We start from the raw sequence: 26,100 nt of genomic DNA, 5'->3' as shown, positions 1-26,100 counted from the left end.
TGGGCATGGAAGTGCATTCCTGTCACCACCTGGAGAGAGAGAATACCTAAATGACTACTACAGCCATGTGTCCTGGAAGTATTTCCACAGCAGGAGAGAGAGATCATCCTTATACCATTAAAGCCCTGCAAGGCACACAGTTCTGCACTGTGTGGATGTGCCACAGTTCATCCAACAAATGTCACAGTGGTAGACGTTGGGTGTTTATATTGCTGTCATGATGAACAACCTTGTGTACAGATCATTTACATTTGAAATTTTGCTAGTGTATCTATTTTTTTAACTTTCCTGTGTCACAATGTTTTGTTTTCCTTTGAACTAGCATTTTTAGTCTAATCTGATATTTTTGCATTTTGATATTGTTGATTACTGACTTGCACTTATAGTCAAATTAGTAAATTTTCTATGCTTCTGATGCCTAGTAAAATGTATTAAAACATTGTTCCCTCCCTTTTATTCTTTGCCTTATAGTTTGTTTTCTGATAATGGGCTATGTTTTCATTATTTTCTCTTTTGAAGTAACAGATATTAGAAATCACGCTTTAAACCATTAGTTTAATACCATTTGCTCTTAAGAGTACCAAGTAAATAATAAACTATATCAGGATAATAAAATAAATTTTGCTTATTCTTTAAATATAAAGATACCTTTAATTCTATATTTTATTTCTAACTTACAGGTCTAGGTTATTATTGTAATGTCCCCTTCTTTATATCAATGCCCCATCCCCCCAATTTTTTTGCCTTTGCATTCAATTTGTTAACCACACCTACAATGGTCATTTTTACTTAAAAGTAAAACGCTCGCAGTAGGCTATAACATCTTCCTTCCTGATTTTTTTGGTTTAAAGTGATCACTGCAGTGTATTTTACAGGACTGTTGGTTTTCTTTTGTTTTATTTCTTCAAGAAGGGGTCAGGCACGTTATACTAAGCTTCAGTCATATCACTTTTTCTCCTATGACCTCCTAAAGTCTTCTGGTCTCTATGTTCTTTCCCCTTCTAGGTCCATATCCTCTAGCACTGTTTCCTTTTAACCTTCATCCTTTCCCCTCCTTTGGGCAGTCTCTTCTATGTCCAGGACTCTAGCTATTTCCTACCTCTGACAAGGACTCCAATACCTCTATCTCTAACCAGAGGCACCCTCCCAAAAACTACATGTGTATTTTCCAAGACCTTCCAGATGCCCTTCCCAGGATAGTTGAGGATAATACAAATGTAAAATTCCACTCTTCTCTAAATCTGCTCTTGGTCTTGTTTTACTATCATTTTGGTCACCACTATTCTTTAGGTCTCTCAAGATAAAATCCCTGAAAAATCCTTTAAAATCCTTCGGATCTTTCATTATATCTGTTCTACTTCTAAATCCCATCAATTCACTCCTTGGTGTCTCTCAAACCCACTGGCTCCTTTCTGTGCCCCCAGTTGACACCCTATTGGATCCCTCTTTACCTTCCCTTGGACCCAGCAATAATCTGCTTGGTTTCCCTTCCTCCAACACTTTTTCTCTGATCTAATTTTTAATATCTAGAGCTCCAACTAAGACATTCATGGGTAAAAACTTTCCAGTCTGACATTCAAGGGTTCCACATTCTAGTGCCCACCTGCATTTGAAATATATATTTTAAAAGCCACCTTGACCAGGAAGCCTTTCTTGACACCATTCCTCAGCAGATGTGTTTCCTACACACAAACTACTCTCTCATTTTTAATGTATTTTATTTTATTTTAGAATAGTTTTTGATTTCCAGGAAAATTGCAAAATTAGTGGAGAGTTCCCAAATGCCCTCATGCAGTTTCTTCTATTACTAGCAATTTACATTAGTGTAATGCATTGGTCACAATCAATAAACCAATATTGATATTAAGTATAAAGTCTGTACTTTACTCAGATTTCCTTACTTTTTTGCCTGATGTTCTTTTCTGTTCCAGGATCCTAGTTAGGAAACCACATTACATTTAGTCATCATGTTTCCCTAGATTCTGTGATGGTTAATTTAATAGTCAAACATTATTCTGGGTGTTTTTGTTTGGATGGTTTTATTTTTTCCTTTTCTGCTTGTTTTTGGTGCTGAAACCCCAGAGAAAACCAACTGGGTGTTTCTATAAGGGTGTTTTTAGAGGAGAATAACATTTAAGTCAGTAGACTGAGTAAAGCAAATTGCCCTTACAATGTGGTGGGTCTCAGTCAATCAGTTGAAGGCTTTGCTATACCAAAAAGGTGACCCTCCCCCAAGTAACACAGAATTTCTTCTGTCTGATGACATTTGAGTTGGAACATCAGTTCTTCCTGGTTCTATAGCAGCCTGCCATGCCAGCCTTGAACTGGGACATATATTGGCTCTGCAGATCTTGGACTTGCCAGCCTTCATAATCACAAGAACCAATTCTTTATAATTAATTCATATATATTTATATATGTGTGTGTGTGTACATATATATACACACACACGTATATATACACACGTACACATATGTGTGTAGGCTTAATTTCTTCAGACTAAATCTACAGACTATAATAAAATACCTCAGAGTGGACTGGGTGTCTTCTAAACAACAGAAATTTATTTTTTACAGTTCTGGATGCTGGGAAGTCTGAGATCAAGACATCAGCATGGTCATGTGATCATGTTCTGGCGAGGGCCTTTCTGGGTCACAGCCAGGTACTTTGCTGTGTGCTTACATGGTGGAGGGAGCAAGAGATCTTTGCAGAGTCTTTTTTTTTTAAGAACACTAATCTCATTCATGCAGCCTCAATCCTTATGACCTAAGCACCTCCCAAAAATAATACCATCCCAAAAATAATACCATCATCTTTGGGGGTTAGGATTTCAACATGAGAATTTGGGGAGGATACAAAAATTTATTTATTTATTAAATATTTTATTTTACTTTATTTTAGAGAGAGAGAGAGAGAGTATGAGCAGAGGGGAGGGGTAGAGGGAGAAGCAGACTCCCTGCTGAGCAGGGAGCCCAACATAGGACTCAATCTCAGGACCCTGACTGAGATTATGACCTGAGCTGAACGCAGACACTTAATTGAGTGAGCCACTCAGGCACCCCAGATACAAATATTTAGTCCATAGTGTCTTGGTTCAGTTTTTGTGGAGAATTCTGGCTAATACAGACTCCTCTTGACTGTGATAGTTCCTAAGATTTTCCTTCTTTCTGATGACATTGGAGTAGAATGCCCCTCCAAACTGGCTTTGTCTACTGTTTTCCTCATGGTTGGACTGGGATTACGGGTCTTTTGAGGAAGACTGATGAGATCAAGTGCCTTTATCACATAAACGGTACATGTTTTTATCACAATAGTGTTACCCTTGATCACCTACCTTCCTGAAATAACTTTTGCCAAGTTCCTCCACTGTCATGCTACATTCTCCCCTCTTTCCATACTCTGCTATTTGGTAGCAATTCCTAAGCACACCCACACTCAAGTGGTGGCGATTACATACTGTCTCCTTGAGGGGAAGTACCTACGTGAGCTATTTGGAATTCTTCTGTATATGAGATTTGTCTCTTCTTCCCATTATTTACTTATTCAAGCATTTATTTGGGTCAGTATGGACTCATGTATATTGATTTTATACTTTGGGTTACAATTCAGTACTGTATTATTTATTTGTTTGCTCAAATTTTTCCAGTGTTGGCCATTGGGAACTTCTTCAGGTTGGCTTCTTATTCTGTTATTTTTGAAAAGTGCCATGTTGCATTTTATCTTATCTATATACCAGACCAAGCCTCATTATTAATTATTCACTGTATTCATCTTTTCTTTCTGCAGACCTAATGACCAAGGCATGTATGTATGTATTCATTCACTCATTTATTCATTCATACAACTATCTCCCACCATGTGTTGCATTCTGTTAGTAGGGACTCTACAGTGATGAGCCCTAGTCTCACAGAGCTTACTGTCTCATGAAAAATAAACACACAGAGAGAAAAACAGATTATTATAAATTGTAGGGTTGCCTAGGTGGCTCAGTCAGTTAAATGGCCAACTGTTGATTTCAATTGAAGTCATGATTACAGGGTTGTGAGATCAAACCCCATGTCAGGCTCCACACTCAGTGCAGAGTCTGCTTGAGATTCTCTCCTCCCACAGTCCCTCCCCTGCTTGTGTCCTCTATCTCTCTAAAATAAATAAATAAATCTTTTAAAAAGGAAAGAAAATTTAATTAGTGCTGTGTAAGGAAACCAACAGGGTATGATGAGAGAAAATTGTGAGGGAGCCTGCTTTTGGAAAAAACTTCCCTATGGGCATAGGAGGTAAGCTGATATTTGAAAGGTGAGTGAGAGGTGGGCCAGGAGAAGAATATTTCATGCAGAAGGCAGATAGGAGTTTCCCAATGAAAAAAGGAACTTACCGTGTAAACGCTTAATAAATATTTCCCAAACTGAATTGTCCTTATGTAAGCTTTATTTTAAAAGGTACCATCCACTGTCTTTTTAAGCAATAGATAAGAATCTTGGTCATGATCTATGTTAGGATGATTAATCCCAGTCACCGATACAATCCATAATGTGTCCATCATATTAAGATATGATTCATTTTCACAAATGAAAGGGTTATATCTCATGCACATCACAGCCTAACAAAGAGTTCAGTCAGTCAGGTATCCAGAGTGATTCCTCAGGAGCCTCTTCTCCAAGTGGTGAGCCATTCTGGCCCTTGTGTGGCTCCAGATTCCAAAATCTTCACTTCCAGCCATGGAACAGAAGGTAATGGGAGGATCTCATAAGTTTTTGGAGGCAGAGAAGATGGTTACATCATTTTCATCTGCATTCCACTGGCTAGAAGTCACAGGATCCCATTTCTTTTGTAGGTGTATAAACACTATATTAACAGAAAAGTCCTACCTCAATGTAGAGAGATCCAGTTTTATTTCTTCTTGGGCATACCTATGGTGCAGCCACAGCAGTCTGTGATCTTTGTGTGCTGGCCTTTGACACAAAGTCTGTGGTTGTAAAGGTAAAATATGGACAATTAACAAACTTACTGCAATATGAGGATACAATATGGGCAGTGGTATAGCCCTCATCGGCCCAAATCTTCAGTCAACCCAGGTCTTCAAAGAGCTTGTGCAGACCATTGGCCTGACCTGACTGTACTTTCTATCCATCACCTACTATCTAAGAACCAGTCTTGGATCTTGTACTGGTATGGAACCTGCAGAATGGTGATCTTATGTTCCACTCCATCTTCACTGAGCTCTCCTGAAGTGTTGGTGAGGTTGATATCTTCTTTCCTCAACACCACAGGAGCATATCTGGCCCCATACCTTCAACTGCAATGATGGCAAAAGCTATTTTCCACCACCCATCCGTGTTGGTGTTGAGTGCTCACAAATGCCCTAGAGCTTCTCAGAGATCACCGGAGATAGGGTAGTGGTACCAGCAGCAGCATGTAGGCCTCCCATGGAAAAGAAAAACAATGCCTAGGAAGTACAGTAGTTTTGTACCAGGAGAAAAAGGAAATGGATGGGCCGACCAGCAGCACTGTCTCTGCCACATGTTTCACAGGGCAATATATGCAGAGAATCTAGAGGAACACTACTGTAAAAATACTTTTGAAATGACTAGAGTAGATGCCTCATTTCAAGCTGTTATGTTTTTTCCATTTAAAGATGGAAGACATGGCACCTGGGTGGCTCAGGTCATGACCCCAGGGTCCTGAAACCAAACCCCACATTGGGCTCCCTGCTCAGCAGAGAGCCTGCTTCTCCCTCTGCCACTCCCCCTGCTTGTGCTATCCCTCACTCTCAAATAAATAAATAAATACATACATACATACATACATAAAATCTTAAAAAAAAAATGGAAGAAAACTATTTTCCTTTCATCCTAAATGTTTTCCCTGCAAATTTCTCTGTCACTGGGGAGGCCTCCAAACCACTGGTCATTTCCCACCAAACTTCCCACAGTGCTAGTCACACTTTTCCTCGAGGTAGTGTTTAACAAGACACAGGTTTAGCTATTGCTTTTGAAGGTACAGTGAATCATCCCCCTTAGCAAATATAGAATGCACTATGCCCTCTGCAACTACCCTACGTAATGTCTGCTGCAGAGCCAGAAGCAGAAAGGCCAGAGAATGTGAGTACTTCATTGTGAGCACCCATCATTATTTATCCCAAGCCTAATGGTGGGAGTTGGATACAGAAAACAGCTCTGCTATTTATGTCTGGGAAAGATTAGTGGCTTGAGAATTGAAAGAATGAATCCGACATTGGTTCCTCTACCTTGGATGACCTTGGGCAAATCATCAATACTAAAAGTTTATTAAGCACCTACTATGATGGGATGCTTGTGTGGCTCAGCAGTTGAGCATCTGCTTTTGGCTCAGGGCATGATCCTGGAGTCCCGGGATCGAGTCCCACATCAGGCTCCCTGCATGGAGCCTGCTTCCCCCTCTATGTCTCTCTGCCTCTCTCTCTCTCTCTCTCTCTCTCTCTCATGAATAAATAAATAATTTTTTTTAAAAAAGCACCTACTATGAGCCAAGTACATAAGAATGGAGGTTGTAAAAGCAAATTATGGACAATTAAAGAACTTACTGCACTGCAATATGGGACATGTTTTCCCATTCCCCTGATGTGTCTACCTTGGCCCACAGTAGAAGGAACTTCTCTCCCCTGTCTGTAGCCACTGCCAACTTCAATATCTGGATGTTTATCCTGCTGTCCTCAAGAGTCAAATTGATACTTCACAGGAGCCTACTTACACTGTTGACTTTCAAATTAAGATCTCACATGGATGAGGGCATCTAGACCATAGGTCTGTGCTTTAGTTGTAAAGAAGGCCAAGAAAGGGAGGATCCAGATTTTTAAATTTTCCAACTACTAGAAGGGCATTTAGAATATGCCAGGCAGAAAAGGTGGCACGTAAGATTTCCAAATGGCACTAAAGAACCCCTTGCTCCTTTATGGAGGATATGCTTTTGTTTTAATATGATTGTGAAATCACTCCCAGCTGTGATTTGCTGAGCAAAGACAGGTAGGAACAGAGATGAAGGACTGTTTGCTTGATGCTGGGTTTGGCATATTGGGATAGTTGCAGCAGAAGAACAAGGCTACTAGGTGGCAAGTGGCCAAGAAAGTGGTAGATGAAGTAATGATGTTCTTAATGAATTGGAAGACTACGTGGTAACAAGAGCCAGAACTGTTTCCTGGAATTTAAGATCTCAGGCATTGTGCAGTTCTGGGTAATCATCTAGTATAGGAATATAGATAAGATACCCCGCAGTTGCACTTATGTTGGGAAGAGTTCTAGGGCCCTACCTCACTCAGGGGACAGAATGATATGACATTTTAAAGGTCTCAAGCTGTAGGAATTTTGGCAATAGTGCCACATGGTTCTCATCCCCAATGTATGGTATGGTCACAGGAATGGTGGCTACTGAGGAATGGTAGTGGAGACAACACAGAGTTCAGAGAACAAATGAATGCTAATGATATATGATATGCTAATTAATGATAATAGGCCTTGGGCTGGAAGATTCAGGGGCCTAAGTTCTCAGTAAATGAGAGAGAGTGGCAAGGAATCTGCAGCACAGAGATAGGGTTATATGACAAGACCTCAAAGGTGGAGGAAGTTAAGCCTATGGAGGAAGAGGAAGTAACAATGTAGAGATGGGAGGATGTGCCCAGGCATGGACATGGAGAGAATATTCTTTGAAGAAGATGGAGACAAAGGAAAATTTATTGGAATGAAATGAAGGATTCAGAAAATGATGGGTCAAATGAAGGTCATAATTAGGAAGAATTATGGAAGAAGACAGCATAACGAATGAAAAGTTAGATAAGAGAGGTTTGCATTGTGGGCCACTGAGGGCCAAAGGCAGGTGGGATTCTGAGCAGGTGCAGGTGGAGCACACATCTTCTCTCAGAAAAGGTGTTAAGGGTTTATCCCTGTGGAGCTGGCATTTGAGGTTGTCTATGGTAGTAAGGAGCCTCACCTCCCCCGCTTAGAGAGCAAGGGCAAGAATGATCCTAATCTTGGAGGATCACTGTGAAACTGTGTGGGATGGTGCTGAGGAGTGTCTATCACATCATACACATCTCTGAAAATGCTGGTCATGAGACCACATTTCCTAGTTCTGTAGCGCAGGATACAATTAAGAAGCAATTTCCATCATTTTTTCCTGAATGCCTCTCAGCTATTTCATTTTTCCTTACAGCAAGATCCTTAGAGCAGCTTACATTCTGCTATGACAACAGACTCACCCTTTTGTGCTCTTGTGACCCGCTCTGTGTTCCACAGACACCCCAGTGGTTCTATTTGTCATGGCTGCTGTACCCAGAAGGGCCCCTGGAGGCCTCACTTCAGTCACCATCCACATCATCCTTCTTGTTCACACATCAGAAATCCTTCTGTAGAAGTGGTTTCTCTTGCACTCCAAAGTTTGCCTCCCAGGGTAAATATACTTCTTGCTGTTTAGATTATAAAGCAGGACAGATCTTTAGTTTTCTGGCATCACCTTCCGGTACAGCTCCTTTACTTGACTTGTTCAGCTTATTTCAATCACCTTTTCCTTGAGAACCAGACCCAAATCCCTCAGTGGCTTGGTCCAGAGACACCTAAGGTCCAGAGACAACCTAAGGTTCTGCATACGAAGCTCTCTATTCCCAGTACAAAGGTTATCAGGCAAATGCAAAGGGAAGTAAGCATTCAGATGAGAGGGGGCAATCAGAGGAAAGTCTTGTATGGACAGTTTTCATGAGGAAGGGAGTCCACAACAAAAGGAATATAGTAGAGGGCTAGAAACTTCTCAGGACAGCACCTCATTAGAGAGTGAGGGTTACAGTGTCAGGCTCTGAGAAACTTGATGTTCTTTCTAATGTGCAACTAACCAGATCACTGATGATTGGACTGACAATAACTAGAGCCACCCGAGAGTAGGTGTAAAATCATGCCACACCATAGTGAGGACACTGCAAAGTCTCCATACACCCTCAAAAATGTTCCCTTTGCAGTCAACCCCTCCCCCAACACTTAAGCCCTGACAGCCACTGATCATTTCTCTATGCCTCTAGTTTGCCTTTTCCAGAAAGCCATATAAATGGAATCATACAATATGTAGTTTTTTGAATCTAGGCTTCTCTCACTTCACAATATGCACTGAAGTTTCATCCATGCTATTGAGTGCATCGCTAGTTCTTCCCTTCCTTGGCTGATTATGATCCCATTGCACGGATACACTGAGTTGTTTATCTATCCTCCAGCTGAGGGACAAGGGGGAAAGTCATGGCAGTCATTTTGGCAAACAGTCTTTCAGACATGTTAACTGACTCAACAGTTCTGTACCTTTTGTACAAAAAAACTCAAACCAATGTAGAGAGAATAATGCAATGATTCCCCATATCGTCTTCACTTAGCTTCAACAATCATTAAGATTTGTTTCACCAAACCTGTTTTGCCCTTTTTCTTTCTTTGCTTAAGTATTTTAAAGCAAATTGCAGACATGCATAGTAAAGGATATATAGGGATTACTCAGTTTGCATCTCCAAAAGTTATGGATGTTTTTCAAATAGCATCAATGGACAAGCAAATTTTTTTTTTTCTGCAAAGGACCAGAAGGTAACCTCTTTGACTTTGTGAGCACTATGTCCTTTATCATAATTACTCAACCTCTACTGCTATGGAAAGGAAGTAGCCTTACACGATACGTACATGAAGGCACGTGGCTGTGTTCTACTAAACTTTATTTATGAAAATAAGCATCTGGCCATAGTTTGCCAAACCCAATCTAATATCCAGTCCATAATCAAATTTCCCAGATTGCCTCAAAAATGTCTTTTTACTATTAAACAATTCTGACATCAATTCTGATGGGGATTTTCCCACACCACCAAGCAATTCTGGAACACCAGCTGGGTGTCTACAGTTCAACTCAATTCTGACACTATCCACCCAGAGATAATAGTATCAGATTCCACACTAAAGGCTCAGTCCCACAAGACTGGCCTCCACTTCAGAAGTCAATTACAAGTCCAGGTTGTTACCTGTACTTCTGACCAACTGGCTTTAGATTGCAGGTTCCAATGACTCCCCTTAATTAATTTGCTAGAGCAGTTCACAGAACTCAGTAAGCCAGTTTTCTCCCTAGATTATGGTTTATTATAAAAAGGATACAACTTGGGAACAGCCAGATGGAAGAGATGAACACAAGTCACAAAAGCTTCCATTCTCTCTCTGAGTACTCCATTCTCCCCAAATTTCTAGGTGTTCACCAACCTGGAAGCTCTCTGAACCCTGTCCTTATGGGTTTTTATGGAGGCTTCACCACATAAGCATGATTGATTAAGTCATTGGCCATTGGTTATTGAACTCAATCTGCAACCCCCTTTCCTTCCTCAGAGTTTGGAGTTGGGACCAAGAGTTTCAATCCTCTAATCATATGGTTGGCTTCACTGGCAACCATCCCATCCTTGGGTTTTATAGGGGCTTCCCAAAAGCTATCTCATTAACATAACAAAAGACATTTGTAGTGCTCTATCACTTAGGAAATTCCAATGGTTTTAGGAGCTCTGGCCAGAAATGGGGTGGAAAACCAAATATATAATTATTGTTATAAATTGCAATATCACATTGGTTTTTCAGCTCACGTCAGGGTCCAAACAAGGTTTTGAATCCAGTATTTAAGTGATTTTAAAGTTTCTAATGATAATATTAATTTGTATATCAGTACCAACAAAATAGAGGCCATCCTAGTCGGCTGGTTCAGATTACAAATCTAAACCGAAGTCAGCCGCAGCACTTCTAGGAAACGCCTCATTGTCAAGGAAACCTAACCTACACCAGTGAAATCCTCCACCTTAGCTTTAGCTAGCTTACTCTATCCTAGAAAATAGGACCTCCTAGCCAACTGTTTCCTCATTACCTCTTGTAACTGTGTACAACTTATTCTCACCCTAAATCCTTTGGGGAGAATGCTCCATTTCCTGTCAGACATTACATGAATTATCTTCCCTTGAATAAAGAACACCAAACTCATTATGAATTGTTTTAGCTCTGTCATTTGACCCTAACACCATAACTTAAGTAATCATATTTTCCAGTGTATGTTATTTCTGTTATCCCCAGACTTTTTTCCTTAAAAAATAACTATTTTGTAAAATGAATAATATGTATGTGTCACTGAGAAATTATAAAAGAAAAGAATAAGCAAAAAGAAAAACTTAAATCCCTCTACTCCTATCCATCAGAAATAACCATTGGTCACCAATGTTAATATTTTGATGTATATGCTTCTAAAGTGTATATCTATTGATAGAGATCTGTACACAGATATAAATCCACAGTAAAATTTGAGATTAATAAGGGATCTGGCTTATATATTATTTATTTATTTATTTATTTATTTATTTATTTATTTATTTTTTATATATTATTTATAACTTGCTTGTTTTACCTCTAATGTTATAATATAAACTTCTTTTCGTGTTAGTAAAGATCCTTCTACAACTTCTGTGGGTGGTGCTGTGACAAGTGTGTTCCATCATCTTCTTATAATTTACTTATCGTATCATGCTTTTGGGGTCAAGTGGATATGAAGGAATTTAGAATCCTGAGGGTAACTCTCCATTGATGCCAAAACTTAACAGAGTTTAATCTCATGGCCAAAAAGAAAAAAAAAAAAAAGCTTTAATATTAAGAGGTACAAGAGGTGGGCTTAAGCATATTGTTGACTAAACAAGTTATCAGGTAACCAGGGATTCACAGGGACACAGTTGCTCTCCCTACCAATAGGTACTGTTGTTTTCATGTGTGCTTTCAGGGACTGTTATGCGGTTAGGGTTCTTAATAGGGCCTGATATGGGCCAACCACAAAACACTGCTTTGGGGGTCTCAAAGTTTTTAGTGTATATTCTGGTACTTGGGCCAAAGTTCCATAAACCAATGAGATTTAAAGATGACAGAGGCAGAGTTTGTACAGTTCAAAATACTATAATTTACTGGCTCTGAGTCTCAGTCATCATTTGTAGCCATTTTACAATGTCTACAATTCTTTGTCAATTTCCCCTCAAAAGGTAGAGCTTAATTTCTCCCTCCTTGCATATGAATGGTACTTAGAGACTTATACCCAACAAATGGAACATGACAGATGTGACAGCAGGTGACGTCTGATACAAATCATAAGAGATATGATGGCTTCACCCTTGCTCTCCTGAATCACCCAGTCTAGGGGAAGCCAGCTGCTTTGTTATCAGGCAACCCGATGGAGAACTCTGTGGGTTGAGAACTGAGGATTTTCGCCAACAGCGACCTGAGAGAACCATTTTGGAGGTGAGTCCCCTAGCCAACCCTTCAGATGACTGATCACCATCTTGACTACACCCTCAGGAGAGTCCCTGAGCCAGAACCTCCCAGTTAAGTGTTCCCAGATTCTGAGCCCCATGAGATATTAAATGATTATTGTTTTATACTACAGGTTTTGGACTACTTTGTGTCATTAGTAATTTGGTAACTAATACACCAATGAAGGAGTATTTTTCAGGAAAGAGTGGGTCTTCACAGATGAGTCATGCTAGGAGAGGGTTATAGAGAGGTGGTATTTCACTGGCCGAACCTCCCAGAACACCACATGGTGACCGAAATGAGAAACGAGTCCATTTCTAAGTCTAAGTTTGCCCTGCAGCCTCTCAGTTCCTTAGATTGCATTTTGTCCCTCCCCCAGAGATCTGTTATAATGATCTCAGGACTGGTGGGCTGATGATGACAACAGCTCTCACTTGCCCACATTTGCTCCATGCTCAGCATTGTTCTAAGCACGTTATTCATATGAAAACATTTAATCATCACCATGACCTTCTGAAGCAGGTTTTACAGGTGCAGAAACTGAGTTACAAAAAGTGAAGTCATTTCTTCCACACCACACAGACCTAGTATGGGTAGGTTCCAAGATCAAGGAGACAGGCTCTAGAGACTACACTCAACCACAGCTTTATGCAGCAAACAAGACTAATGTGTAAGGAGAATGGCAGTGTATTAATTAGTGATTTGTGGGGTGGGGAGCCCCATTTCTGCAATTTAAGCTACTCCTTTTTTCAGGAATAAGATACTTAGGGTCACCAAAGAATATGGAAGCTGGATCCCAAGCCTGAGCATTGGTGAAGTTGCTCTTCCTTGCACAAGAAATCACCTTTTCCGGGACTAGGCTCCCCTGTGTTCTCCAAGTCAAGGGCCTTTCCCCCTAGGACTGAGCTTCTGTCTGTGTGTTTCTTCCTTTGATGTTGCCCCTACCTGCCCTCCCTGGGTGCCCAGAAGAAACAGCCTCCTCTCATTGAGAGAAGGTCAAACCAACTCTTGGATTTGTACAGGTGCCCTCTGCCATTGAACATATGGAGCTTTGAGGAGGTGAGATGGAGTCAGATTTTCCAGAAACTTAAATGGCAGCCTGATAAGTTCAGCCTTTATTCTATAGGCAATTATTCTCAATTAGAATCTCTCATTACTCAAAATGTAAAGTTTTTCAGTCATACTGCATATGAAGCATGTGAAGAATGATCAAGACACACTTCAGAGAGGAAAAATTTGTTTTTTTCCAAAAGAGTTTTCTAGTTCCCACATAGTGCTCTAAGAATATCTGGTTTGTGGGATTGGGGCAGGAGAGTTCAGAAGGTATATTCCTGAGGGGGATAAAAAAAGATGTGGGAATGAGGGGAGAGAAAAAAGAGACAAAACTTCAGATATAAATAGACTCAGACTTAAGGTTAGCAAGATCTATAGATGCCAAAAGAGGCTTGGCTCACATTTCAACCTAATCTCAGCTCTGAACTTCAGCTCCACCCACATGTCCAACAACCTTCTCTATGTTAATATGTCCAAAGGAGAACCCTCAATTTCTTCCTCCCTCTTGCTGACCTTCTCTTCCTTCAGGTTTCTCTCTTTCAGTAAACACCAGCTTTATTCATGCAGCTATGCATCTCCAGTCCTTGGAGCTCTCCTGTTGCCCTATTTTCAGCACAGCCTTATTGGCTTCACCTTTGGAGCACAGCTTGAACCGAGTCTTTTGTGCCTCCTCTACCCCACCCCATCCTGGTCCAGCTCCCATTACCCTCTGTGAGGTTATTGTGTAACTCCTCCCTGGTTTCCTGGCTTCTACTCTCACCCCTGCACTCCATTCTCCTCATCACAGTTGGAGTGACTCTATAAAAGCAAAGGTCAGATTATGTCTCTTTGCTCAAAACCCTCCAGTGGCACCCCAACTTTATCAGAATGAAATTTAAGCAGCTTTTTGTGGCCCATAATGCCTTACGTGAATCTGTCCATCAGCTACCTATTCTCAGCCACTTTCCCAGTGCTCCTTGTGTTGCAGATTTTGTGTCCTTTCTGTTCCTCACACAGGCCACCCCTGCTCCATCCTGGCATCCTTGATGTTGGGTAGTCTGCCCAGTAGCTGAGTAGCTTGCTCTGCTTCATTCAGGTCTTTGCTCTAGGTCACCTTTTTAGGGAGGCCTTCCCTCACTACTTTGACCTCAGTTCCCTTCCCTCTCCTCATGAACCCTTTTTGCCACCTTGTGTTATTCCCGTGGATATATTACCAATAGACTATTTATTGGTCTGTCATCCTTTTTGCTCCTTGCTTGTTAGCCACTTGAGAATAAGGATTTTGCCTGTTATCTCACTGACGTCCCCCATGCCTCAAGTGGTATCTGACACTCAGGAGACACTCAGTGAAACTTGTTTGAATGAATGGGTGTCATCATTCTGTACTGTGAGCCATAATGAATGTGAAGTGATGCAAAAGAATAAAGACTCACATTAGGTCAGCTTAATAGCTACTCTTAACTTCCTGATTGATGTTGGAAAATGAAAATTTCTGGATGATAAATGAAAGCTACTAAATGCAATTTATCATAATTCTTGTCATAATCAATTCAATAAACTATGGGGTGCACATTGTACATCTAATTGAGTGTGTGCAAACCAGGCATGCAATGACACAAACGTATGGCTGGTAGGTCGGAGTTAATGCAGAAAGTGTAGTATCAGCTGAAAACAAGAGAGCCAATGACACTTTCTTTGCACTGGCAGATCTATCCACCATTATATGGAATGAGGAAATGAAATCAAAGGGATTTCATTTTTGGCAAAACAGAAAAGAATGAAATAGAGAGGGTGTGGCTAGCACCATTGAAATCTAGGCCTTTATGTTTTACCTCCTAATTGTGACCTAAGGTTTTAAATCAAGATAATAAAAGCTGATAAATGCATAAACGGAAGAAAGCAGCAACACAAACCTCTCTGGCAGAGACTTCTCATTACTTTTCATTTTGTTTCCTGGCATTCAAAGACAACGGTGCAGTTTTCACTTGTCTGAGAGGTTGCAAAGGAGACAGGGCCTGCAGTCAAATAATAACAGAAGCTGAGAAGAGGCCACAGAGAGAAAGTATCTTTTCGAATGAGAAGTTCATGAGGGTTCTACATGATGCTGGACACCTTTTGCACAGGTCTTTTGTGCTCACAACACAACTATATGGGGTGCATCCCCAGCTCTCATAGGAAGGAATGAATGTTCCCAATGACAATGCACTTTGGAGGTTTTGACAGAAGGGTCAGAAATTTAACCAAAGTTGGAGGGAATTAGTCTCTAGCTTAGGAGATTTTTTGCTAAATATCTACCTCCTAAGGCTCCACTGCCCAAAGGGAAGGCACTCTAGATACTTAGCCTTTTCCCCTTCCTTTATTAAAATGACACAGATGCTTAAAAAATAATCACAGGACATCTTCTACAACATATAGCAACAGGCCTCTAACTCCCACAACCTCCAGTGTGTGCTTCCTAAGTCACTTTGATCTGTAATGAGACAAATGGATAGTACGAGTAGTTTCTTAGATTCCTTCAAAATAGGAGATTGTAAGCTTCTGTGAAGTCAGAAGTTACTTCATGAAACTAACTCAAACAAATAATTTCTATCGGCAGCATTTCTCCAGAGCTTCCAATGAAGAGTGAAATCCACACCAGAGTTCTCCTTGGCCCTGCCTCTAGCATTCCTACTAAAGGGATCAAAACCCTGAGACCAGGCAAAGGAAGAAATCAAGCCTGAGTAAAGCACAAGCTGGAGCATCCACTTCACAGAAATCAGGAGTTAGCTGAGGCCCCTGGGTTTCTTCCTGTTTCCAGAGCAAAAACAGAGAAGATCTGCCTGCAGAACTCAGTCTTTCACACCATTGGAAAGCAGTCCAATGGTGCTGTGAAAGACAAAGCATGGGGGAGGGGAGAAGGGGGCAAACTGCATGTTGTTTGCAAGTTCAGCAATATGAGCTCAGTTTCTTCATCTGTCAAATGTGTACAATTAAATAATGTATAAATATGCTTAAGCTGGTGCACACTACCTAGCAGGTGCTGAGTAAATGCCAGTTTTCTTATCTCCCTGTGATCTTTGCTTAGGTACAGAAGGAAAGACCTTAAGGTTTTGGCAGGGTGAATATACGCCCAGCAGATCATAAAGCACATCACTAGTTGTGCCATTAAAAGTCAGTAATAGGGAGATTTAAAGCTGGACACAATAGCTCAAGGAATCACAGAAGCCTTCCAGAAAGTAGCATTCCAGGGTATAGCTCAGGGCCCCTATGCCTGAGCTCCCATCCACGTTCTTTTGCCTGCCAAACTCTACGCAGCTTTCATCCTTGATCCCTCTCCATCTTTACTTCTCCAGGCATTCAATCCTCAAAGTTCCTTTATGGGTTCTGGATTATCCAATTGCTCCATTCTCTGATTTCTCCCTACCTCTTAAGTGTCACTTTCCTCCTCCAGCCAGGAGTTTTAGAGACCCGACCTCACTGTAGTCACTTGACCCTGCTACCAGACACTCTTCAAGGTAATTTCTTCCAGTGGTTAGATAGAGGCAAGTAGAAATACTAGGTAAAATGGAGCGAAAGACAGGGCCCCATCCCCAAATCATGAATTTGTCTATGCATACTTTGCTGTGGCCATATAAGCGTAAATGCCATATTAGAGACTTGAATGAGTTTCATTTCCATAAGTAAGACTTGTATGATTTGAAATCATCATGGTCCTTGGAGCGCTTCGGATTTTAAAAATACATTCTATTAGAATCTTGTAATGTTAGCTGAGGCATGAGCTAATCTTTGGTCAAACACAGAAAATGCCTTTTGGAGGAACCAATATTGTTACAACTCAAACATGCAAAACCATATCAAGTCAGCGACCTTTCAACTGTTTCAGGTTAAAAAATTAATTCTATTCTCAAGACCTGTGAGGAAGATAAAGACACAGAGAGTAAGAAATTGCTGCTCATCTCTGGATGTGGTCATGATAGAGGGAAAAAACACTGCCTGGCTGAACAGTGTTAAATTATTTACTATTGTGCACATGCAGTGGGAGCCAGTGTGAAATGTTGGTTGTGTTTTTTAGGCCTAGAAAAACTTAATGATTAACATAACCCTTATGGGTTCTCCCTTCTGCATATCAAGAAAACAATTCAGCTTTGTAAATAAATCTCTATATTGAAAATCAAATGCATATTGAATTAAAAGCCATGAAGAGGACTATCTCTGGCACTCAAACTGAATATATCCCAAATCTAAGTCTTAAATCTCAGCTCCTCTCACAAACCATCCCAACCTAAAGATTAATCTCCTGCTATGGCTCCATCATCAGATCAATCGACCTCCTCCAAACTTGAATGGCACACCAAACTCAATGTTTGCCTTTAGGGATCTCTGATTAAAACCACTGTTTCTCCCTACATGTTGACACTTCCCATCTTGCAGTACACCAAAATCTTGATTTCTTTACCATTATTGGTAGGAAGGGAAGTATCGATCATTTTAGTCCACTTGGGAGATCTTCTCTATCATAAATCAATAGATCTATTGCTATGCTAGGTGATACCATTCGGACCTCCCAGGGAAAAGCCATTGCCCAAAGTCTCCATGACTATTTCATGCCTACTTTTCAATTTTCAGCTTACAAATAAATCTTAGAGATCGTTCAACATTACAGTGGCTGTATGATACATTCATTGATTATTATGTCTATTTCAGAAACAGAATATCAAAATATAAATACCTCTGGGGAAAAAAAGCAAGGATATTTGGGCATGTTCCAGTGAAGTATTCCCAAATATAAATTTTTTGAAGATAGAGTACTTTTCCCTAAGTATCTTCAAAGTTCCTTTTGGTTTCCTAAGAGTATTCCCACATTGAGAAAGGAACTTGTCCTTTTATGTCATAATTGGTACCAGATCTAATATTTAGAGTTTTTTCTAATCTTAGGCTTTAACTATACTTTTCATTGTTTTCCATTTAAAATTCTTACCTTTTTTGCCCTATATTGCTGCGAACTGGACTAATGTTATATTAGAGTATGTACTCAAATGCTGCAGCCACTGGGCTGAATTCCAGCAAATATATGCTTAAAACACTGTAACTCTTAGTAGTAGATGGGAAGTTTTTTTAATGGAGTCATTAAGACGTGCTTATGAACAAGAAATCCCAATTTCATAGGGACAAGAAATCATAATCTAAACCACAACTCCCTTTCATTTTTGACATCTGTAATTACATAGGAACTGCTTTTAAGTGAAGCCTCTTGTCTTCATCTGCAGTGTCAGCTGGACATTTTTCTTTACTGCAAGTCAAGAACACTGAACACTGAGTAAAAAACAATGTTTTTTGACTTTCATCAAAGTTAGAAGTATTTTAGGAGGAGGGGAGGGGGTGAGTGGCTGGAGCATTGCTACTTCAATGATTTCTTTTTTCTTCCTTTTTTTTTTGGCCTCCAAGCTATTTTGAACATCAAAGATGAAATTCCTAATAAACTTTACTTTGTATCAACTCATATATAACAAAACTGGAGCTATTGAAGAACAATGTTGTAAAACGATGCTGAAATCCGATTTTGATCAACCACATATACACTTTCATGACTTCTCTAAGAGTAGCTGTAGAATTAAATAGTCAAGCACATAATTGGTATTCCTAACAATTCACTCACAAGGACAAATTTCTATTGATAGGAAACCTTCTCCCCCAAAAGAAAGTGAGATTGTCCCATGAATTATGAAGAGGCTGTCTCGAAGTGCAGTTCTTTAATAGCATCTGCCAGGCTGCTGGTCTGAAGCCCTCCTAATGCATTTGCTTCTGAATTAGTAATAGGTTTCCAGCTCGGCATGCTTTCCTTCAATGTTCAAGCTTTTATTGTACAGCAGGCTGAGTCAAGATACATGACTCACGTGGCTTCCCCTTTTTATATTTCTTTATTGCTTTGTTATTTTTAAAAGAAACATCAAAAAATGCAACCTGAATTTACAATGATCTGGGTGGAAGTGTCTACTTACAGTGCTTTACAGTGACGGGAAATATTTTTACTCTCCCCCTGAAATCTTAGTTTGACTTTACTTTGACATTAACTAGGCTCACAAAACCCATTCACTGAACCTTCCCGTGCTCAAGTTCCTGCTGTGCTTCTGAGTTCTTTTGCTTTTGAGAAACATCCAGATGAAATTTGAGAAAGAGAATCTGATTCCTTTTATAATTTGGGGCGGGGTTGGGGGGTGGGCAAAGAATTGGCCAAAAACAAAACAGATGTTTAGAATTTGAACGTTACATACAGTCATTAGGTAGTTCACAGCCACATCTGGAATAATTCTACCAGTAAATAACCTCTGGAATATAAAGAATTTAAGGATGCTTCTACTCCACCCTTGAGATTCTTATTCAGTTAAGCCCAGATTGCAGCTCAGGTATTCAACTGAGGAATTCTAAAAAAAAAAAAAAAAAAAGACATAACAGGCTATTTCCAGAAGAAAAATTTGCTCTCCTTCTGTCAAAAGAAAAGCTACAGGGTGACATTCTGGAACAAGGAAATATTAAGAATGATTTGGATCAGGGTCTTCTGCTTATACAACTATTAATTTTTATATCCAAATGAAAATTCACCTACAACGTGAGATATAGTCTCTTAGCAAACCTTCTTATTTCTGTATCTTTAACCTCCTTCTATCTCTAAATTAATAAACACAATACCGTTTAGTTTTATATTTAGATTTCCCCTATTCTGTAGTTTTGGCAACATAGATATATCTGGTTCCCATGCCATTTTTCCTTCTGTTCTGTTTCCTACACTTCATTTATTTCTATTTTTATTTTTTTAAAGATTTTATTCATCCATTTGAGAGAGACAGAAGAACAGGGGGAAGAGCAGAGGGAGAGGGACAAGTAGACTCCCTGCTGAGCACTTGCCTAACATGGGGCTGGAATCCAGGATCCCAGGACCCCAAGATGATGACCTGAGCTGAAATCAAGAGTCAGAGGCTTAAACCAACTGAGCCACCCAGGTGGGCCTGTTTCCTACATTTCAAATATCATTGTTAGTTTCATAATAGTGACTTCAAATGTCTTTTTTTATTTAATCAGCCACTGAACATTCCACTACTCTGTGACTTACTGGAAATTTTTTCTAGAAAAGAGTTTAAAAAAAAAGGAGAGAGGGAGTATCACTGCTCTGTGCTAAGGGTTCAGCCACCATCACCCCCTTGTTTAGCCACTTCACAACTAAAGAAAGAACAGATCACCTCTCAGGGAGGTAAATGTCAATTGTGTCCATGGGTTTTCTGTTCCAGTCTTGAGTGTGATATCACAGCAGAGCTGCAAACTTTGCCAGCTTCCCAGGAATAGAGTGGCCAAGAGAGCATGCCCCAGGCCACGGGAGCTTTCAGGGCAGCCGTCTCCCCGAGGACTTCAGCCTTGATGGCAGAGAAGGATGAAGAGGGAAAGCAATTTCTCAGGAACACTTGCTTCCTCTACTTCTGTTAAATTTATTTGTACTGTGGGGGACAATTTGAGAAATGTCTAGTCGGGAGTTCTGAGGCTCTACACTATTTCCTTTTCATTCTCAGCATAAGTTACCCAAAGGACATATTTATGTAAGACATAGATTTCTGAAAATGAGTGCGAGCTGGCCTGATATGAATGGTGGATTCTACTCAGAGAAGAGCTTCATTTCCTTATCTTCATTTTATATTGTATCTGTTCCCCTTTATTAATGCAGTTTGCTTGGGTCTCGCTGTGACTCTTAAGCATCTGATTATGAAATGAATAAAGACCAAACTCATTAATTTTTTGAAACATTTGAATGATGCAAGCTCTTTTTCTAGAGCCCCCACTATCTCACTGTCACCCCTCATGGAATTCTGAGAGAGCTCCCAGCCCTTGCTAAAGCGATCCCAGGGTCTCCCACTTCGCGTTGCTCCCAGACTGTGAACGGTCGCTGTCCATGGTCCTCGGGCTGTCTCTCTGGAAAGGCCTCCCCGCGGGACTCCTACTTCACCTCCCCTTGGGTCTACTTTCTCTTATTCCCATGTATCTAAATTAGCAGCGCAAAATTCCCCGTGAATAGCATGCCCATGAGAGAGAATTTTACTGGGAATTTTGGAAAATATGGAAAATCCAGACTCTGTTAGTACAAATTGTTTCTTGGCTTGTGTTCTTTTAATTTAAGCTGTGCCAAATTCATACGCTCTTGTTGACTGACTTTATAGTAATTCATGATATTGGGTAGTGTAAGTCCTTGACTTTTGTTCTTTTTAAGATAGCTTTGGATGTTCTAGGTCCTTTGTGTTTCCATAATCATTTTAGAATCATTTAGTCCCTACCAAAATAATAGTAATGATGATTAATAATAATAATAATAATAATAATATAACCTGTTGATATTTTGACAATTCATTTATTTCACTAAATATATATAAAAGCTCTTGGTAATTAGTAAGTCTGGGTTCCTTGTCTGAGTTTTGCTGGTAACTGGGTGAGTAATATATTTGTGAATCAGGGGTGTGTCTCAAGGCTTAGGATGCGAGAGCCACAGCCAGGTGGCCCAGGGTGCACTCCAGGCTTTGTCATTTACTAGCTGTGTGATATGCACAAGCTATTTTAACTCCAGGCCTCCACCACCTCATCTGTAAAAACAAGGATAAAAATAGCCTAGTTCATAAGGTGGGGACAAAGCAGATGAGTTCATGTAGATAAAAAATTTTCCCACAAGTTTCAATGTGAAATATTGATAATATTTTCATTATTCTTTTCTCCTTAATTTCAATTTAATTTTAACTTATTACTACATTTCTTCTTAGCTTTAGATTATTTATAAATGTTTTATTTTCCAAATGTATTGCTAACTATATTTTAAAATTTGTGTCTAGCCTAATTGCCTTATGATCAGAGAAGATACTGTAAGCATTTAATCATTTGCAATTTGTAGGAACTTGCTTTATGACTCAATATATGATCAATATTTGTAAAGTGATCTATTTGCCATTGAAACTAGTCCTTATTCTGCAGTTGTTGGATGCAGTATTCTGTGTACATGCTTTAGGTCTATTTGCTGATTGTATAATGCAAATCTATATCATTACTGATATCTTGCCCATTTGTTTTATCATTCATCGCCAATTGTCTATTTATCCCTATATTCCTCTTCCTCTTTCTTGTACATATTATAACACTTGTTTTTAGATACATACACATTTAGAATTGTTATATGTTCCAGGTGAATCAAATATTTTATCATTTTGAGGTGCCTTTCCTCCTATCTAGTAATTTTTGCCTTGATATTAATATTGCCATCTCAATTTTATTTTGGTACATGTTCATATGAAATTGTTTTCTATTCATGTATTTTTTTTATCTCTCTGTATCCTTGGTTTTTAGTTGTATCTTTCCTAAATTGCCTATAGGTTTTCTATCAGTCTTACAAGCTTTGTCTTGTGAGCTATCATTCTTTTATATTGAATATATCTGTACATTTGAATATAGGTCTATAACTTTAGTATATAATCTCTGTTTTTCTTACTTATCCTATATTCTCTTGTTTCTCCTCTCTTAACTTTTTTAGCATTAAAAAGAAATGATTCAGGGAAGTCCTGGCGGCTCAGCAGTTTAGCGCAGCCTTCAGCCTAGGGTGTGGTCCTGGAGACACAGGATTGAGTCTCACGTCAGGCTCCCTTCATGGAGCCTGCTTCTCCCTCTCCCTGTGTCTCTGCCTCTCTTTCTCTCCTCTCTGTGTATTCTCATGAATAAATAAATAAAATCTTAAAAAAAGAGAAATGATTCCATTTGTTGGCAGTTTGAAGATATGCATGATGCATGCTATGATTCTTCTAGCAATTGTTCCTGACATCACAGCATGCATACTGACTCATCACAGTTGAACATTACACATTGACTGTCTTCCTGGGTAATGCAGTAACATTAGAACATTTTAATTCAGTTTATCTTCCCCTTGTCATGCAATTGTAACTCTGCTTGCAATATAAACCTTATGAAAACAATAGACAGTCAATATTTTTGGTTAATTTCTATATTCGTCATTTTCATTCCTCTTGCATCTCAAACTTTCTATTTAGGATAAGTTTTCTTCTGCCTGAGAATATCTTTAAGTTTTCCCTGTAGGTCAGATCTGCTGAACTACTTCAGATTTTGTTTGCTGAAAATACATTTAATTCACCTTCATTTTTGAAGGACAGTTTTGCTGCAAAGTAGGATTCTGAGTATTGAAGATAGTATCCCACTAACTTTAGGCTTTTTATTGTTTTTAAAGTAATCTTTGAGTGCATTGCGATTTTCTTTTTCTTTTTCTTTTTTGTGATTTTCTTTTTTGTCTTATTCAGAGTGCATTGTGCATTGTGATTTTTCTTTTTTGTGATTTTCTTTTTTGTCTTATTCACTCTTCTCCTCCATACTCCTGTCACTCTCATTTTACCTGGGTATTTTGAGATGTCAATTTATTTTTATATCCTGGCTTGAGTATTTTTTGGAATTCTTGACTCTGTGAATCTGTGTATTTCATTAGTTTTATCAAGTTCAAAGCTATTATATATGTTAGGAATTATAACTGTATCCCCTATGCTTCTTACTCTCTCTTCTGTGTTTTTCATCTTTTTATTTTATACTTTCTTCTGGATATTTTTCTTCTGATGTTTTATCCATTTCACTAATTTTCTCTTCAAAATTTTCCAATCTTCTGTAAACCTTAACATTGAGGTTTTTTTAACTTTAGTTATTACATTTTTTATTTCTATAATTATATATACATGTATTTAAGTAATCTCTATGTCTAAGCATCTCAAACTCATGACTCCTAGATCAAGAGTTGCATGCTATACTGGCTGAGCTAGGTAGGTGCTCCTAAATTTTATTTTTAAAATGTATTTTTTCTAGTTTTATGCAGAAATATTCAATCTTGTGTTTCAGCTCCTTTATCTCCTAAGAAGAGTTATTTTAAGGTCTGTCTAATAATTCCAATGTCTCACGCCCTGTAGATCTGTTCTAAACACTGAGTGTTGCTTCTGCTGGTTCTCCATGCAGTACTGACTCCTACTCTGATTTAACTTTCTTTTTTCTGGGGTGGGAGGTTCCAAGAATTGTATTTGAAATTTGTAGAAATAAATGAAAGCATAGAGTCGTGTCATTTTCTTCAAAGACAATTTCATGTGCTCTTGCCACATTCCTGAGGGAGTCCTAGCAAAACAAGTTCCTGTTACTGCATTTTCAGAGTTTGACATCTCTTGGGCCACTTAGATGATTTGAAGCTTGGATTATATCTGAATGAGCATCTTACTTGCAATTTTCCCTTACTCCTAAGGTTAGGACCCAAACCTAGAGCACATTGAGTTTACCCAAGGCCTCATCTTTAATGGTCTTGAATTCTTACTTGCTTCTCTTAAACTCTACAAGGCTGTGAAAAAAATGATGATTAGATTCTCAGCTACCTCTTCTGGGTTTGCAGTTGTTCCTGGACAGAAAGATGTCCAAAGTGATAGGATTATTTTCTGTTTTTTTTTTTTTTTTTTTTTAAATTTCGGTGTTTTGGTCTTCTTCTTCTTCTCCTTCTCCTTCTTCTTCTTCTTGTTTTTTTTTCGTTTGTTTTTATTGAAGTTTGATTTGCCAACATATAGTATAACACCCAGTGCTCACCCCATCAAGTGCCCTCCTTAGTGCCCATCACCCAGTTACCCCATCCCACCTTCCCTTCTGTAACCCTTTGTTTCTCAGAGTTAGGAGTCTCTCATGATTTGTCTCCCTCTCTAATTTTTCCCACTCAGTTTCCCTCCTTTCCCTTTTAGTCCCTTTCACTATTTCTTATATTCCTTGTATAAGTAAAACCATATGATGATTGTCCTTCTCCAACTGACTTACTTCACTCAGCATAATACTCTCCAGTTCCATCCACATCAAAGCAAATGGTGGGTATTCATCCTTTCTCTTTTGGCTTTGGTTGACTTCTCTCAGACTTAACCAAGTAATCTTCACTTTCTGGTCAAGCTGTTGATAACCTCCAGTAGATGTATTTTATCATGATAAAATATATATAATATAAAACTTAGTATTTTGTTTTATTTTACTTATTTTTTATTATTTTATTTTTTAAAAGATTGTATTTATTTATTTTGACAGAGAGAGAAAAAGCATAAACAGGGGGGAGTGGCAGAAGGAGAAGGAAAAGGAGGCTTCTCACTGAGCAGGGAGCCTGACTTGGGGCTCAATCCCAGGACCTGAGATCATGACCTGAGCTGAAGGCAGACACTTAACTGACTAAGCCACCCAGGTGCCCCAAAAGTTATTACTTTAATCACATTTAAGCTCTATGGCATTGAGAACATTCACATTATTGTGCAATCATCACCACTATGCATTTCCAGAAATTTCTCATCACTCCACACTGAAATTCTGTAACCATTAACTAGTATGTTCCCATTCTTTCCTCCCACCCCAGCTTCTGATAATCACCATTCTACTTTTTATCTCTATTAATTTAACTACTCTTGCTGTTTCACATAAGTAGAATCATGCAATATTTGTCCTTTTATGTTTGATTTATTTTGTCCTCAATGCAATATTATGTCCTGTTATGTCCTCAAGGTTCATCTATATTGTAGCATGTGTCAGAATTTCATTCTTTTTTAAAGCTAAATAATTTTCCATTGTATATGTATACCACATTTTGTTTATCTATTTATCCATCAATGGATATTTGGGTTGCTTCCACCTTTTGACTATTGTGAATAATGCTGCTATGAACATAAGTGTATAAATATCTCTTTGAGATCCTGCTTTTAATTCTTTTGGG

At 39.1% G+C, this 26,100-nt stretch overlaps 1 long non-coding RNA gene across 7 annotated transcripts in view; it reads left to right on the top strand.

Annotated features, from left to right (window-relative positions):
* The first annotated feature begins 8,257 nt into the window (after positions 1–8,257).
* LOC112661504 (uncharacterized) overlaps positions 8,258–26,100 on the top strand; it is a 96,494-nt gene continuing 78,651 nt past the window's right edge. For 4 of the 7 annotated variants that reach the window (XR_007403487.1, XR_007403488.1, XR_007403490.1 and 1 more), the window contains exons 1-4: positions 8,259–8,418; positions 12,185–12,290; positions 15,931–16,196; positions 20,131–20,311. This is a non-coding gene — a long non-coding RNA (uncharacterized LOC112661504). Of the gene's footprint in view, positions 8,419–12,184; positions 12,291–15,930; positions 16,197–20,130; positions 20,312–20,872; positions 21,090–22,866; positions 22,998–26,100 lie in introns of those variants that run through there. The other 3 variants (XR_007403492.1, XR_003137735.3, XR_007403489.1) reach the window with 3 other exon arrangements.

The sequence above is a fragment of the Canis lupus genome, chromosome 18 (genome assembly GCF_003254725.2).
Source record: "Canis lupus dingo isolate Sandy chromosome 18, ASM325472v2, whole genome shotgun sequence".
NCBI lineage: Eukaryota > Metazoa > Chordata > Mammalia > Carnivora > Canidae > Canis > Canis lupus.
Note: the sequence above shows the minus strand (reverse complement) of the source record. Positions and strands in the feature narration are given on the sequence as shown.